This window comes from Monodelphis domestica, chromosome 1 (genome assembly GCF_027887165.1).
Source record: "Monodelphis domestica isolate mMonDom1 chromosome 1, mMonDom1.pri, whole genome shotgun sequence".
Lineage (NCBI taxonomy): Eukaryota > Metazoa > Chordata > Mammalia > Didelphimorphia > Didelphidae > Monodelphis > Monodelphis domestica.
This window is the reverse complement of record NC_077227.1, coordinates 5,097,591-5,114,379: the sequence shown is the minus strand read 5'-3', so window position 1 is coordinate 5,114,379 and position 16,789 is coordinate 5,097,591. Positions and strand designations below refer to the sequence as shown.

The 16,789-nt window shown below is 50.7% G+C and overlaps 1 protein-coding gene across 1 annotated transcript in view; it reads left to right on the top strand.

The window, feature by feature from the left end:
• MGMT (O-6-methylguanine-DNA methyltransferase) overlaps nt 1-16,789 on the top strand; it is a 197,432-nt gene that overhangs the window by 46,003 nt on the left and 134,640 nt on the right. The window lies entirely within an intron of this gene.

Sequence of the window (16,789 nt, the reverse complement as noted above, 5' to 3'; positions counted from 1 at the left end):
GGGAGCCAAGGCAGAGTTTTAGTGGCCTATAAGCTCCAACAGGACCATCAGGGAATAGAACTTGAGTTACCCTCAAAGGCCTGGTGATGTCTGTTGGAATCCTGTCCTCTCTTTTGGGGTACTGTGTCCTCTTCTGGGTGCCACCTTTTGTGCTAAGCAAGCTGGGTAGCGCCCAGGAGAGGGAGTGTTGGAGCGACAGCCTCAGAATTGCTGAATTGACCCAAGATCTTAGGAAAGCCTTGGCAATGTGATGTCTGTCTTTCTAAAATGCTGCTGGGTAGAAGCGGATTTAGCCGTACTGTACTCTGCCTAAAGGCAGAGCCAGGAGTGCTGGGCAGGCATCATGGGCAGTGTGGTACGAACCTCCTCCGGTGTGGTGGGGAGGCCCCGTCCCAGGACTGTTTCCCCTGGAGTCTGGATGTGGAGCATCCATCAGGCCCGAGAGGATGTGCTGCTGCTTCTCTCTGCAGGTAGGCCTGATGCCTTTTGGGGTGACTCACAGTTTTGTAATCATGAGATCTGGAGCTCCAGAGCACTTCAGAGCCAATGGATTCCCCGTGCCTTCCTTTTAAGCCGGCCCTGACTGAGGCCAGGAGCTGGGACAGGACCAGGTTATTCGGAGAGGAAGCAGAGAGCACCAAGTACAAAGAGAGAAGAGCATTGTGAAGCAGGCAAGGCTCTCTCCCAGAAGGATGCCCGGTCCCTTCCTCTCCTTTTATTTCTCTCTCTCCATGAAAGCTCCTGCCTTCCATCAAACTCTGGGAAATAATCTATAGAAGCAGTCCCATGGCTTGGGATGGAAGTCTGAATTTACAAAGGGCACAGTGATTGCTTCTCTATCAGGAATTGTGTGCTGGGTGTCTGCTTAGAAGATGGGTGCCTGGGACTGGGCTTGCTTTTGGAGAGAAGCTAATCCATACTGCCTGGCTTTTATTTAAGTTTTCTCCATGAATTCTGAACTCGGCTACCAGATCTCTGAGCTAGAGGCTTCTGCCTTCCCCAAGGTATTATTAAGCGTTCTCTGTGTGTTTCTGTTGGTCCCTGCTTCTCTCTGTGGCTCTGGCAAGAGCAAAAGTAGGAAATTTCATCTTCTGCATTACTTTCCAGATACTTCCACCCTCTAAGAGAAAGCACTTTTGTTGAGCGATTTCCACTATATTTTTCTACGCGTAAAGACCTAAAAATTTTAAGGCTGTCTGTAAATGTTTGTGCTGAAATGTAACATTTAATCTCCCCCATTCACTGATGGTGAATAGTTGTTAAAATCTTAGTTCTCATTATTTCTGACAGGAGGGGAAAACAGCCCGGCGAAAACAAGCCCACATCCTCTCGTGCTCAGTGTTTGCCTTAACTGACTAATAAACACAATGCCAAGGACATTAGATGAAGAAAATACATAAGAAACATAAAAATTGATTTTAATGGACCCCTGTCAGAGAGAGCCATAATGAACACAAGTGCAGTCATAAATATCGGCCTCCCACTACACTGGCGAGACTTTTCCTGTAGTTGCATGTTGCAATCAATAGCCTATTTTTTTTAACAGCAAAAATAAGCAAACCTTTGAAATATATGAATACAGACGTCTCGATTTCTATGAAAGCAGTGTGGCTGGTGGGCTAAAAACACCTCTCACAGCAAATCCTCCGCCTGGGAAGCTGTTCTTCACAGAGGGAGGTGGGGCACTGACCCATTGTGGGAAGACTGATGGTCAGGCCTCAAGGAAAAGACCCTTGTGCTAGCGAGCTCACTGGTCTGCGTGCGCCCTGTTCATTTTACAGCCGGTGAGGCGGAGGCTCCAGGCGTCTGCCTAATGGAAGAAGGGAATCCTGGGGGCTTTTCAGGCCATGTTGGAGTGGGGCTTCCCGCTTCCTTCCTAGCACGGAGGCCTCGTTCAGGGGCTGCCCCATCTGGGGCCACGAGGCAGTCCGGTAAAAGGCTAATAAGCTGCTGCTCTGTGCTGAGGCCTCGAGGAGCTTCCATTTTAGGGGACTGACTTAGAAGAGAGAGGAGTCTTGTGGGCCTAGAGTTGAGCCTGAGGGGAGAGCAGAGCGACTGAGTAAGGAAGAAGCCATCAGCTCTGCTGTGTTCTGATCAGGTGGGCCGTCTTTTTGTTTTGTTCCTATAAGTGAATGAACCTCTTTGCTGGGCAGAAGCCATCTGGGGTCTTGTGCTCACAGGGGGCTGAATGGAGGAAGCCTTTGGCAGCCAGGGGCTGCCGGGGGTCCTTATTCTGCCCTGGATTTATGCACCTGAACAAAGAGGCCACAGTGAATTTGAAAAGGGGCCTCTCAGCCTCTCCACTGGGAAAGGGCCTCCCTTTGCCTTGGTGACTTTGCCTGGAGATGTGGGAAGGGACGGATGAGGCCTGTGGAGACACCCACCAGTGATGGTCCCTCGTGCCTGGGGCCCTGTCTGGAGTGGGGTGGTGCTTCTGCTTCACTTTGTGAATCCTTGTTGTCCAGTCAGGAGCTGGAGGAGGCAGGAAGTGATCTGGAAAGTTTCTCCACCAGCGCCCCACCCAGGCCAGAGGGAGGGTTGGAATCTGCAGGGAAAATGAATGGAAATACAAGGATTCCTTCCATGTCTCCGGGCAGCAATCTGGAACACCCACGTCACATGCTATTTTATTTGGTTATTTACAAGCATCGTTCATTGGAAACACTGATCATTATCTTTTATCTCCCACCACTGCCCCCACGGCCGCGCACAGTTCCACTGGGTTCACATGTGTTCCGGGTTTTTCCTCAAACTTTAAAGAATCACCTGCGTCTCTTCATGGCATTCAAAGATAAAGTATGTTGATGATATTCTCCCCCACGTGTATTTTAGGTCTTCCCGAACTTTCCCGGCACCTGCTGCCCTGTGCATGGTGTCTGCCCTGACCACATGCCCCTCCATTAGCCCGGGAACCTGTCATCGTCCCAAACTCTCAGATTAAAACCAAATCATGCCCTGGCCTGGCTTGGGCCTCTCGGCCATCATAACGGTGTCACGCGGCCTACGACAGCCGGCCTGGAACCTACCTGGGTCCATTAGATTTCATTCTGCCTTTAAGTCTTCGCTTGCCGTGGAGCGGTCCTCCGCCCTGCTCGGCTTCGCGGGGCCTGTTTCCCTTGCTTTGGGCTGGTTCCTCATTAGAATGCTTCAGTGTCTAGCCCGTGACGTGTCCAAAGGCTTTCCTCGTGGGAAGGGGCCCAATCCCGACCTCGCGCGCCTCTGCTGAGAGGGGCTTCCTGTGTCCCCCATGTGCCACCCGTCTGTCTCAGGAGCTCAGTCCTAGAGGTTCAGGGGCTCATGGAGGGGGCACTTGAGGTTTCCGTCCGCTGCGCCCCACTTCTCTCATGTGTAAGGAAGTGCCAGGAATGGACCACCCCCCGTACGGCTCTCTGACTCGTAGTCCTAATGGTCCTAGCGTTGGGGTCCCCTCCCGTGTGCCAGGGACGGCGCAGAGCACTTTACAGACCCCCATCAGCGCTGAGATGGGGTGCTCCCGGCTCTTGTATTTTAACGGCTCTTCCCCAGAGAACAGCCTCTCTCGGTGCTTTTATCTCGTCAGTCCCATAAAGTGCGACGGTTCTGGCCCGTGTGCGAGACCCTGTGTTTAGTCTTCTCACAGAACGGGCGACTTAGGATGTCTTCAGGGCCCCGATAGGCTTATTTCTAAGACTCTGGGAATCTCTATAGCACCAATTGTTCCTTTTCCTGCCTTCTCTAGCGGAGTGTACCCAGGCCCGAAGCCAGGAAGACCCTTGTCAGGAGTTCCGATCTGCTCTGTGTGCCTCCGTTTCCTCATCGATAAAAGGAACTGGACAAACAGGTGGAAATTGAGGGGGCGTCCCTCCCCTGGGGAACAGCGAACAAACTGTGGTACGTGCGAGTACTGGAGTATTGCTGTGCTGTAAGAAACGATGAGCAGGAGGATTTCTGAAAGAGCTGGACAGGCCTGGGGGAGCAGCAGGGTGGGAGGGTGAGCGATCCGGACCACCCCCACAGACCGATGTCGGGGCGGCTCTGCCCCGCCAGAGCGAGAGCCGCGGAGGTGCCTGTCGCCTCAGCGAAGTTCTGGGGTTACTGGGGCTTTACGTGACCAGAATCGAAGTAGGGTTTGCACGGCAACAAAAAAGTGAAGAAAATGGGCTGGAAAAGAAAATGCGCCTGCCAAGAGCACCCCAGAGGGCGCCGGGGAGAGCAGAGTCCCGGCAACCAATCAGAATCGCGCTCTCCTTGGCCGCCACGATAACGTCACAGACGAGGCCTGCGGCGGCGCTTGGCCTGGAGGGAGCTGCAGTTTATGGCTTCTTGTCCCTGCACGCCAAGGGCCGCCTCCTGGGCTTCCGAGGGTTTCTTGGCCATCTGTTGCCATTCTGGCCTCTCCCTGCTGTCCGCTCCTTGTGCTTAGCAGCATTCACCCCCCTTCTATGGCCCTGCTTCTCTTGTGGCTTGACGCTGTCCAGGGATTCCGGTTTGGATCCTGACTGGTGCTTCTTGACTGTGACTAAATACCAACCGTTCGGGGCTCGCGTTCTTTGTGCTTTTGCACGTTCCGGCGATGCTGGGTGGACTGTGCGCCCCATCCTCCTGTTTGGGGGGAAACTTCAGCTTTACCTAACTACCTGCTGCCGTTATCAGGATGGAAACCGTGTCCGGCTGGTTAGAATTCCATGGAAAGGAAGGGTGAGTCGATGCTGGGCCCTTTTTCCTCTGGGGCTCGTGGCGCCGGATTCGGAGGGTAGCGCTTCCCATGGAGCATCCCGCCCGGCCCTCCCTGTGCCGTGGCACCCAGAAGCAGTGTGGCTCTGGAGCCGACCCTCCTCCTCCGTGAGGGTTAGACGCCGATCCCACCTCGGCACAGAAACGCCGCCGCTGCCTCCGCAGGGTGGCCGGGCTGAGCGGCTCCCCAGCAGGCTGCCCCGGATGTTGCTGCGCCTGGATCGGGAGCCAGTCACGATCGATCCCGCCGTGATCAGCGTCTGCCCTCCTGTTTTTGTTCTGAGCACGTCACGTGCTTGTTTGGGGCCCCTTTGAATGGACAGAACGGACTTGGGGCGCGACGCTGATTTCATTTAAACTTGTGTCTGTCTGCACTTAGCTGGGTTCTTGGATGTCCCTTGAAACACTGGAGACGCTCCCGCATGCAGAGAGTTTAAATGGAGTTCGAGTTAACCGATTTGAATTTGGGGAATGAGCGGAAGCTTTGTCTCGTCCCCCCACGTTGGCTCTCCCTGGCTTCGTCAGCTGAAAGCGGCCGACAACGAGTCTGTTGGCCGCAGACTCCTTCCCCCGGCCCTGAACTCACTGAGCGGGAGGCGATGGCTTTCCGTCCAGACAGGAGGGGGGCTAAGCCCAGAGCTTCGGAGGGCCCACGGCAGGACTCGAATTCAGGTCGTCTGGACCCCATCCCCCGGATCCTGCCCCAGACCGGCCCTTTGCTAGGGAGCCCCCGATCCGCTGGCTCCCTGCAGTCCAGCTTTACGGGGCGCTCACGGGCCCGGCTCCGGCTCCCACAGTTGGTTGCTGCATCTGCCTGGATCCTGGGCCCAGCTGAGGCCGGGAAAGCCTTTTCCTCCGCAGCAGGGATTTGTGCCGAGACCTTAGAGGCTTTGCTCCTGGAGGAAGGGTCCGATTTCCGGGTGCACCGACAGCCCGTCAGCCGTCAGAGCCGTGGGGTTCCGGGGCTCCCCGGGGCAGTCGGGCCGCAGAGGAGACGGTCCTGGGCCAAGATGAGCCGAGTTCCAGGGTGGCCTCAGACCCTCACAGATGTCCTCCTCTGTCCGGTGGGGATGACCACCACAGCCCCCGCCTCCCGGCCCCTCCCCAGGCGCTGTCGGCGACGCTTCCTCTTCCGGGCCGAAGTCACGACCACATCAATAGAACGGCGGGGGAACGGCCATTCGGTCAGCTGTCCGGCCTCCCCCACGCTGGCTATTGAAAGACCTTTCGACACGTGAGGAGAAACTTCAAAACGAAAACCCTGGAGAAGAACTTTCGGCCCGAAACGAGACGACTCTCCGCCCCTGTCCTGGGGAGGCCCCGGCTCGGCCGGGCACGCGCGCCTGCTCCCATGGGAGCGGGCTTGGGATCGAGGAGATGCCCGCCGAGGGGGACATGCGTGTCCAGCAGGGGCCGCTCTGTTAAAGATGGCTCCAGGGAGGCCCCATAAGATGCCCTTCTGGGGGCCGCCAGGCCCATCCTTGTCCCCCCCCCCCCCCCCCATGCACACCACTGGCCTCTGGCAGCGCCCAGGGCCCGGGAGATGAGGGGCAGAGCCAGGCTCGGCCTCTCCCAGGCAGGCCGGCCATCCACAAAGCCGAGGCCGGAGGTGATCCCCGGGCCGGGAGACGAGGGGCAGAGCCAGGCTCGGCCTCCCCCGGGCAGGCCGGCCATCCACAAAGCCGAGGCCGGAGGTGACCCCCCGGGCCGGGAGACGAGGGGCAGAGCCAGGCTCGGCCTCCCCCGGGCAGGCCGGCCATCCACAAAGCCGAGGCCGGAGGTGACCCCCCAGGCCGGGAGACGAGGGGCGAGCGGCTGAGGGAAGGGGCAGGACGAGGAGCCTGACGAAAAGCGATGGCGATGCCTCCCCGAAGTGGGGTCACTTGAAGCCCGGAACCCCCCAGCCGGCCTCCCACCACCAGTCCACGGACACTCGCCTCACACGCACTCCCTCAGATGAGCACCGACCCCGGCCAGGGCAGCGCGTGAACGGGGAGGGGGAGGCTGTTCCCCGAGAAGCTTGGGAAGGCCCCGGAGCCAGTCCTGAGCCCCCGGCGTGGGGGTGGGGGCGCCCTCGGCAGGGCCCGTCAGTGAGAAGGCCCGAGCCCTGCACTGGTACACGCAGGCAGGCCCGGCCACTCAGCATTCCAGAGCAAATTCTCCCCACGTCGCCAGGCTGGGATTTCTGGCCAACATTAGTCTTTGCTTATGGCCTTTGACTCCGAAGGGAGGAGGGTCAGCATGTTGTGACGGGGCGGCGTTCAAGGCCTCCTCCTTCGCAGCACAGGTGGCAGAGCCGGGCAGGAGCGAGCTCTCGGCCTCTGGGCCGTCCCTCCTGCTTTCTTCTCGGCTCCGTCCCGGAAGTGTCTCTGGTTAAAGGCTAGCGAATCCCCGCGATGGCTCCCTAGTTCTCAGGAACTCGTCAGCGCTAACCGCCTCCTTCCTGCACGAGAGTCTGAAGAGCGTCTTCACCACAGTCTCTGGCTTAAAAATGGAGGCCAAACCCGGCCGGGGTGGAGGGTCTTTTCCTAACTGGCACCAAGCAATCCCGGCGCCGGGAGGGAGGCTCCGCCTGGAGATGATGTTCAGAAGCCTTCGAGGTACTTTAGCATGTGACGTTCTGATAGAAGGCTGAGTAGCCTTTTTTTTTTTTTGACAAATTGAATATCTACAAATTAGTTGGCTTGCATGGAAAGTTGTCTCTCTTTGCAAACATGAACAACTTTGCTGATTAAGCAATTGAAAGGCAATGAATTTTGTGTCAAAGTCGACTTTACAGCTGGGACGTTTTTTAAAAAATTAAAGTCGTCCTTCCTGGGAGAAGAGGCTGGTGGGAATCGAGAGGAAAACCAAACCTAGGATTCGGGAGTCATTTCATTAGGCTCTCCTCCTCTGCTAGCGTGACCAAGGACCCTCTCTCCAGTTCTCCTCCAGCCGCTGCACGTGTATGCTGGGAGTGGCCGGGAACAGTGGGGTGGGCCCAGGGTCTCGGGGCAGCTGTGGTGCATGAGAAGGGCCCAGGGCTTTCCAGGGCTCCTGTCCCTGACGGCCACAGCCCGGACAAGGCAGAGCTTCCAGGGCTGAATGGCCAGATGCACCACGGAGAAGCCTAGGGCCAAAGTCACACCTGCTTGGTTCCGCTGGGGCTGGTTCAAGCAGATAAAAATCCCTGTTCACTTTGGGTGCACTCGGTCAAGATGAGGTGGAGTGGACTGCACCCTCAGGCTAGTAGCCAGAAGTCACGACGAAGAGTCTCTTGAGCTGTGAGGAATTACCACAGTCAGTTTGCAGATGTGAATGAAGCTGTTTTGATTTGGATGGTGCTTGGCTCTACCTCAGATAAATGGATAGACGGATGGATGGATGGATGGATGGGTGGATGGGTGGGTGGGTGGATGGATGGATGGATGGATGAATAGGTGGATGGATGGTTGGATGGATGGATGGATGGATGGGTGGATGGATGGACGGATGGATGGATAGATGGATAGGTGTATGGATGGACGGATGGATGGATGGATGGATGGATGGATGGATGGATGGATGGATGGATGGTTGGATGGATGGATGGATACGTATATGGATGGACGGACGGACGGACGGACGGATGGATGGATGGATGGATGGATGGATACGTATATGGATGGACGGACGGACGGATGGACGGACGGATGGATGGATGGATGGATGGATGGATGGATGGATGGATGGATGGATGGATGGATAGGTGGATGGATGGATGGACGGATGGATGGATGGATGGATAGGTAGATGGATGGATAGAAGATATTTAGAGAAGATGACAGAAAAGTCATTCTTGATATCCACCTTCCTCTCTCAGTACAAATCAAGGAGACCTGGACCAGGTCTAGATTGTGGTCCCTCTGTTTTTTTCTCCCTCTTTCCCTTGGCTATTTATTAATCATGGGAGCTGTGGGTCAATTTGCATCAGACCATCTGTGGTACCTGATGAGGAGGCAAGTTGAAAAGTGCTGCAGGTTTTACACAGGGAAGGTCCTATCCTCAAGAAAGCTCAATCTTCATTCTAATCATTGTGTTCTTAGAGATATCAGTGAGCTGTGAAGATAACAGACAGGAACTGGGCAATGGTGTTTTTTAAATCATTTAGACAGAAGCCTTTCTAAATCATAGGGTGAATTGGGGACTCAGTTTCCAGAAAAAAGGAGGCTCCTCTGAGTCAGGACAAGGGCTCCCTTTTGACTCATGTCCCCAGCACCTTTGCAGATACCTGAGTGCCCAGGTTTAGATTTCAGCTCTTATTGCTGCTTTAGTGACCCTGGGGAAGTTCTGCCCTCTCTCAGCCCCATTTCCTGGTATTGGTTGTACCCATTTCACAAGGCTACTTTTGGGAATGTCTGCCCTAGGTGAGCCTGTCATCACAGTTCATCACAGGTGCAACTTTGGGGACAAGGAGTCAGACAGGCAGTGGTGGAAGTGACCATTCCAGGCACAAACCGTCCCTTACTTTGTGGGGGCACATTACCTTTATTCCTAGTATCTGGCGTAGGAGTCCTTGAGGCTCTTGCCTCATCTTCCTGTCCATTTTGTTTCTTCTCAGCAGCTATCTCAGTGAGTCATCTTTAGATTTCTTTTCCCTTAAAGATCCAGTTAAGCTGCATTGGGCATAGCCCACAGTCAAGATGACTAAGACAGATAGTCAAGGAAGGTCTAGACTTAAAAACAGGCTCTTCTCGAGGGAAGGAGAGATTATTATCTAGGTTATCTCCTTTTTCGTGAAACAAAAATGCTCCAATATATACTAATATAATGTACTATAATACTACTACTAATTAGAGAAGTGCCAATTAAAGCAATTCTGAAATTCTAAATCGTATCCATCAGAGTGGCAAAGTTCACAGAAAAGGAAGCTGATAAATATTGGAGGGTTTCTAGAAAAAGGCATGTTGATGAATTGTTGTTGAACCTGTGAACGAATCCAGCCATTCTGGAAAAAGTTTTAAGATTCACACTGTAAAAGGAGTGACCATGCAGTGATCAGCTCTGAATCCAAAGACCAGTGGTGAAACCCACACACCGTGACAGAGGTGATGGGTGGAGAGGCAGAATGAGACACCCTGAGTTTTGGCTTCTGCCACCAATATTCTTTGTTTAACTCTGCTCTGCATCTTTTTCTTCTCTTCCCCCCTCCCATAGGAGCAGAGCAGAAGGGAAAGAAAATAGATTTCTGGTAATAAATAGAAGTTGACTTCTCCATGAGTTCACTGCATGGTTAGTTTTTCTTGCTTCACCTTGTTAAATAGGACCTCTCACTGAACATGCATAATCTGTAAATGGTTCATGTGAAAACACATCAATAAAATGTAGGAAAAACAAAGGGCCCAGACTGACGTGTTTCTTTGCCATTTGGGGAGCTCTGGAGGGCAGAGGTTCTCTTTGCTCCACATGCCCAGAAGACTTCTGAATCTTCACGGGCTTCCCGCTATGAAGTGAACTGCTGAACTGATTTTTTTTCTTTTAAATTTTTTGGGAACTGTGACATGATGGGAGTCAGGATGGATCCCTCTTTTGGATGTGAACCTAGGATGCAAGCTCTGTGGGGTCAGAGACTCTTTCTGCTGTTGAATCTGTATCCCCTGAGCCTAGCACACAGCAAACACTTAAATCTGTGGGATGGTTTATTAGATCAGTTTACCTTGAATAGTAGAAGACAAAATCATTCTGTTAAATTTAATGCACATTTATTAAGCAACTACTGTCTTCAGAGTATTTACTGAGCTAGGTTTGGGGAAGGCCTGAAATTTAGAGAAGATCAGAACTGTTCAGTAGCAAGAAACTAATGCTGTTTACCCCCGAAAAAAGCTGGGAGGGGATTAAAAGGCAAAGAGGAGGGAAGCCAGGAACCACAATAGTTTTTATTAATTCCTTCTGCTTAATATCACAACCATTTCAACTTGCCCCTTCTGGACTGGACCCTCTTGGAAATCTCAGCAGACACTGTGCCCAGCATTGTGCCCTGGTGACAAAATCTGCAACACAGGAAGAGGGATGCGAGCTAATCTGGGCTTGGGACCTTTCTAGTGTTTGCTTTCCTCAGATTTCAGTGCCTCCAGAGCCAACTTCCCATTGACATTCTTGTAGCCACGATGTCTATTGGGCTCTCGGTTCTCTTCTCTCTGTATTGGTTCAGTTAGATCTTCCCACATTTTTGAGGTCTTCGTGTGTGTATTCTGTCCTGCACAGCAAAGTCCAGGAGCAAAATATAGAAAGAGAAATGCCATTTAAATGAAATTTAAAATTAATAACTCTAAACAATATAAAATGCTTGGGAATCTACTTACAATGACAAACACAGATCTAAACAATTGGAAAAACATTACTTGCTCAGGGATAGGCTATAATTAAAAATTACAATCCCACCTAAATTTATTTATTCAGTTCCATACCAATCAAAGTACCAAAAAACTATTTTATAGAACTTAAAAACAAAATTCATCTGGAAGAAGCAAAAGATCAAGAATACCAAGAGAATTCATGAAAAAAAAATGTGAAGGAAGGTGGCCTAGCAGTACCAGATCTCAGACTGTACTATAATACAGTAGTCTTAAAAAAAAAATATGGCATTGGATAAGAACTAGAATGGTGGGTCAATGAGATAGATATGGGATAAAAAGACCTTTTAGCAATCTAATGTTTGATAAACTCAAAGATCCCAGCTTTTGATATAAGAATTCAATATTTGACAAAAATTGCTAGGAAAACTGGAAAACAGTATGGTAGAAACTAGATCTAGACCTATATTTCACACCCTATACCAAGAAATGGTCAAAATGGATATATGATTTAGACATAAAGAGTGATACCATAAGTCAGTTAGGGGAACATAGAATAGTTTACCTGTCAGATCTGTGGAAAAGGGAAGAGAATGACTAAACAAGAGAGAGAGAATACTACAAGGTATAAAATGAATGATTTTGACTATATTAAATTGAAAAGTTTTTTTTTTAAATAAACAAAACCAATGTAACCAAGATTAGAAGGGAAACAATAAACTGGGGGGAAATTTTTACAATAAATTTCTCTGATCAAGGTTTCATTTCTCTAATATATATGGAGAACTAAGACCAATTCATAAGAATACAATCCATTCCCCAATTGACACATTTTCCAAGGATATGAACAAGCAATTTTCAAATGGAAAAATCAAAGGTAACAATAATTATATGAAAAAAAATGTTCTTAATCTCTTATAATTAGAGAAATGTAAATTAAAATAACTGAAATACTGCCTCACACCTAGCAGATTGGCCGGTATGACATTAAAGGAAAGTGATAAATGTTGGAGGGGATGTGGCAAAATTGGGACACTAATGCATTGTTGGTAGAGTCGTGAACTCATTGTGCACCATTCGGGAGGGCCATTTGGAACTATGCCCAAAGGGTTTATAAAACTGTGTGTGCCCTTTGATCCAGTGAACTACTACTGGGTCTGTATCCCAAAGAGATCAAAAAAAGGAGAAAGGACCTGTCTGTGCAAAATTATTTACAGCAGCTTCTTTTGTGGTAGCAAAGAACTGGACATTGAACAATTGGGGAATGGCCAAACAAGCTGTGGTACATAAAGGCGATGAAATACTATTGTGCTCAAAGAAATGGTGAACTGGAGGGATTCCATGTGAACTGGAAAGACCTTCATGAACTGATGCAGAGTGAAAGGAGCAGAACCAGGAGAACATCATACACAGAGATGGATACATTGTAGCATGATCAAATGTAACCGACTTCGCTACTAGCAACAATGCAGTGACCCAGCATAATTCTGAAGTTTTTAAGACAAGGAAAGCTGTTCACCTCCACAGAAAGAACTATTGGAGATGGAATGCAGAACAAAGTATGCTATTTTTCACTTTTGTTTATTTGGGGTTTTATTTCATGGTTTTGGTTTATATGATTATTCTTTTACAAAAATGAATGATATTAAAATATATTTTGTGTGATAATACATGTATAACCCAGATCAAATTGCTTGCCAGCTCCAGGAAGGGAGAGGGAAGAGAGAGAGGGAGACATTTTGAATCCTATAACTTTAGAAAACAGATGGAAATTTGTTATTATATGGAATTGGCAAAAGAAAATGTCTATAAACAAAAAAAGTCCAATTTCTGCCAAGTTGCTTTCCTATTGAAACCCTCCCTCTACCCCACCTCCCCCCATCATTTTACTTGGGAGGAGGTTGGGATCCACACAGGGGAAGTGACATGATCAACTCACCCAGATTGTAAGTATTCGGACCAGAATTTGAACCCTAGTCCCCTGACACTATATCCTGTGCCCTTTCCAGTATTTCTTTCTTGCCTTATTGAGGGAATGAGAAGATGGAAAGAAAGGTGTATCTGTTGAGACAATTGATTTGATTATTCTATTAAAACAGATATTCCCATTTATTTTTGGTAACACAGTTCCCTTTTCTAATAAACCGGTGAGCTTGATGATGGTTTTTTGAGGGTGGGGATAGAGGTTTAGGTTAGCATGTAAATCCCAGTGAATTAACCATTTGCCTTGAATTGAATATGCCACCTTCAGCATGGGCTGCCATGCTACTGTTGCCCATTTGGGGAATCTTTATTTCTGACCTGAACGTATTTTCACAGAAGACTTCAGTTGTGGAAGTGTAATTTCCCAGTTAATGATAAAAGCTGGGGATCGGAGCAGTCTTTTGTTTGGACCTGGTTATCTTCACACTCGCATCGTCTCTGGGTCCCATCTAGGCTAAGTGACCAGGGAGGACCTTTGGACCTCTCAGTAGTCAGAGGTACCTTACTAGAGAGGCTTCGCTTTTTTTAATAAAAAGGAAAAAAAACCCACCAGTTTTTTCTGTAGGCTATTTTTTCTCTCCCCACATTTTATTTTTTAAAAGCATTTTCATTAATGTATGTAAAAATATTAAAAGCCCTTGTATATTACATTAAAAACTATGTCAGCTGCCCTGCTTTTTTCTATTTATTAAAACTTTTCAAGCAGTAAAAACATTTTACTTGTTAATGAGGGAAAGTGGGAAAATTAATGACATAGAGCTTGGATCCACCAAGATGTCTCCTTTTAACCATGCACAACCAGCTCCTTTTTTTCCCACTGTATGTAGTTTAATTTCTGTGATAGGGTTCAGTAAGCAAATGCAAATAGATTTAATGATTTGCATCAGTAGATCATTTCTCAGTTTAATATCCTCTGATATTTTGGTCAAGGACTTTTTCTTTGGGAGGCTGGTACAATTCCGGGAGCCCAACTTATTAATATTAGTAATATTACATTATGTGCCAGGGAAGGGAGACAGATGGATCATTTTTTCAAAGCCACAATTGCCCATTATTTCTCTGAAAAAGTTAGTCGTGGTGAAAAGAAAGGAGACTTTAAATAGAGAATGAACCCCTGTGGGGTCTCTCCTGAAGCCCCGCAATTTTGTGGGCATGCCATGATTTAGAAGTGGATGCGCAGGACTTCTTGGAGGAGGATCCAAGCAGAACCGGCTCTGTTCCCAGATGACGCCTGCACCCACACGCGGAGGCACCGGAGTGTCATCTGCCAGGACCCTGGCGCCGCAGAGCTAGCCCTGGAAGGGACTGCGGAGGCCAGGGAGCATCAGAGACGGGCTTCAGACCCAGGTCTTTGGCCTTGCTGGGGGCAGGGTGGGAGTCCCTAGCCAGTGCCCGTCTCTGGCTCCTGGCCTCATTCATGCCCGGAATGACTTTGTCCTCTGTCCTCATGCTAGAAATCTGTCCTTCTACAGACTCATCTCTGGTGTTCCTGCTCTGCCTCCGTTTCAGCCCTGAATGTCTTCTGCTCTTTGTCTTGGGTCTCTGGGACCTCGAATCGCCGTGATTTCTTCCCAGCCTAGAGGCAGCCTTGCTTAGTGGTTAGAGCACTGGGTCCGGACTCAGGAAGACCTGATTCAAATCTGGCCTGAGACCCCGCTTAGCTGTTTGACCTTGGCCAAGTCCCTCAGCCTCTGGTCACCTCAGTCCGCTGGAGCAGGAAATGGCGAGCCACTCCGGTATCCTTGCCGGGAAATCCCCACAGATAGCCAGGCCCAGAGCTGCCGAGGTGGGCAGTTTAGGTGGCGGTGACGGCTGGCAGCTGCTGATGGCGTACCTGTCCGAGGTGGGCATCATGGCGTCCAAGGCCCTCTGCGAAATACTACAGAGGGTAGCACACCAAGCGTGGCGCCAGGAAGCCCCGAATTCTAACGTAGCCTCAGACACTCTGTGTGACTCTGGGAAAGTCACTTAGCCTTTCTTTGTCTACCTCCCTTTCCTCGTCTGTACCGTGGGGATGAGAGTCTCTACCTCCCAGGGGTACCGAGGACAGAATAAGGTGGTAACGACACAGTGCCTGGCACAGGTGTAAAAATGTTAGCTAGTAGTTGCAGCAACAGCAGCAGGAGTGGGGGGGGGGCAGTCATTCTATTCAGGACTCAACGTGTTCTCCTTGCTCTCCTCCCATACGAGAGGCCCCCAATGTCCTGGGTGATTGATGACATCATCGCTTCCCCGATTAGGGCTACTTTTTTGTCTCGGTAAACCCAGAATGCCCAGTGTCTGTGATGGCCTGATGGCGTCTGAGATAGGGAACAATCAATCTGGAAAAAATCACAAGATCTTTTTTTTTAACCCTTATCTTCCATCTTAGAATCAATACTGCATCACACAGCTAGCAAGTGTCTGAGGCCAGATTTGAACCCAGGACCTCCCGTCTCTGGGCCTGACTCAATCCACTGAGCCACCCAGCTGCCCCCCCAAGATCTTGGCCTTTTAGCCAAGAGATCTTAAAAATAAATCATGAAATCTTAACAGAAATCATGAGATCGATGGCTTTTTGCATGAGTGATTTGACAAGGCAGGTCCTTGTCCACGGTTGCTACTCCATTGGATTGCTGCCATTTTGTACTCAAATCTTTTTCCCATTGCTCGCCTTGGACGGTGAACTCCCCAGGGCTAGAGAGGAGCGCGCCATCCTTTGCCTGTGCCTGGTCTCCTGGGTGCTTAGCGCGACGCCCAGCATCCAGTCGATGATTAATTACTGCCTGGCGACAGACTGACCGTCTTGGACCACAAAATCTGCGCTTCTGCTTTGACCAGGTGCGTCCTGTGAACCTCTTCTTCCCAGGCTCTCCGCTTGCGCTGGCCCAGAGCCAAGTTCCAGGCTTCCGCAGGTGCCCCTTTGCCGAATTCCAAATTAAACCGTCAGTGGTCAGCCTCTTCCCTGCCCAGGGCTGTAGGGTGTGGCGCCCTTTCTCCAAGGCTGCTGCCTTTCCCATAACATGCCTCCCAGCTTCCTCTCCTGGACCGGGACTGAGCTGCCCCCTTTGAATGGTTTCCGGTGCCGATCCCCTCCCGTCACCTTTCTGTTCAGTTCCCTCATTCTTTCCCTCCGATTCCTGGTTGGTTCTGGCTTCTGTTGGTCATGGTGGGCTCCCTCCTGAGCGCCCGTAGCTGGCACATCCTTGTAACCGCTCGGGGTCCGGGATGGCGCGGCTCTGTCAGAGCCAAGAATCCGTTTTCCCTAACCTTCGAAGGTAGCCTGGTGGGCATCTCCCAAGGCCCTCCTAGAGAGCCTGTCTCCAGCTTGAGCTGGTCCTCGTTTCCTGGAATTATTTCACTCCTTGGGGGCAGAGGTGATGAAGGAAGGCCTTCGCCATGGCTGCCGGATCAGCATCTCCAGGACGCGAGGCGCCAATGGAAAGCTCGTGCACGGTTGGGGAGCGAGCACGGGGAGCGCCTGGGTTAGGAGGCGGCCTGTGGTGGGCAGTCCTTACCGGAGAGCCGCCTCCTAGGACAGTGGCCAGCAGCTTAGTGAGAGCGTTACGGGATGCAAACCAAAAGCTTTGCGGGTGCTTCTCCTCATGGATTTGTCGTCATCTAGGAGGAGGTGAAGAGGGTCCGGGTCCGGTGGGTTTCTTCAGGATTCCGGCGTCTTGCCCAACCTGGGTCTGGGTTAGCCCTCGCGCTCTCCACCTTCGGGATGAATTGCTGACAAATGGCTAACGGGGGTGGGGCGCTGCTCCCCCAAAGAAGCGTTACCGTTTGCCTTTTTCTTGGGG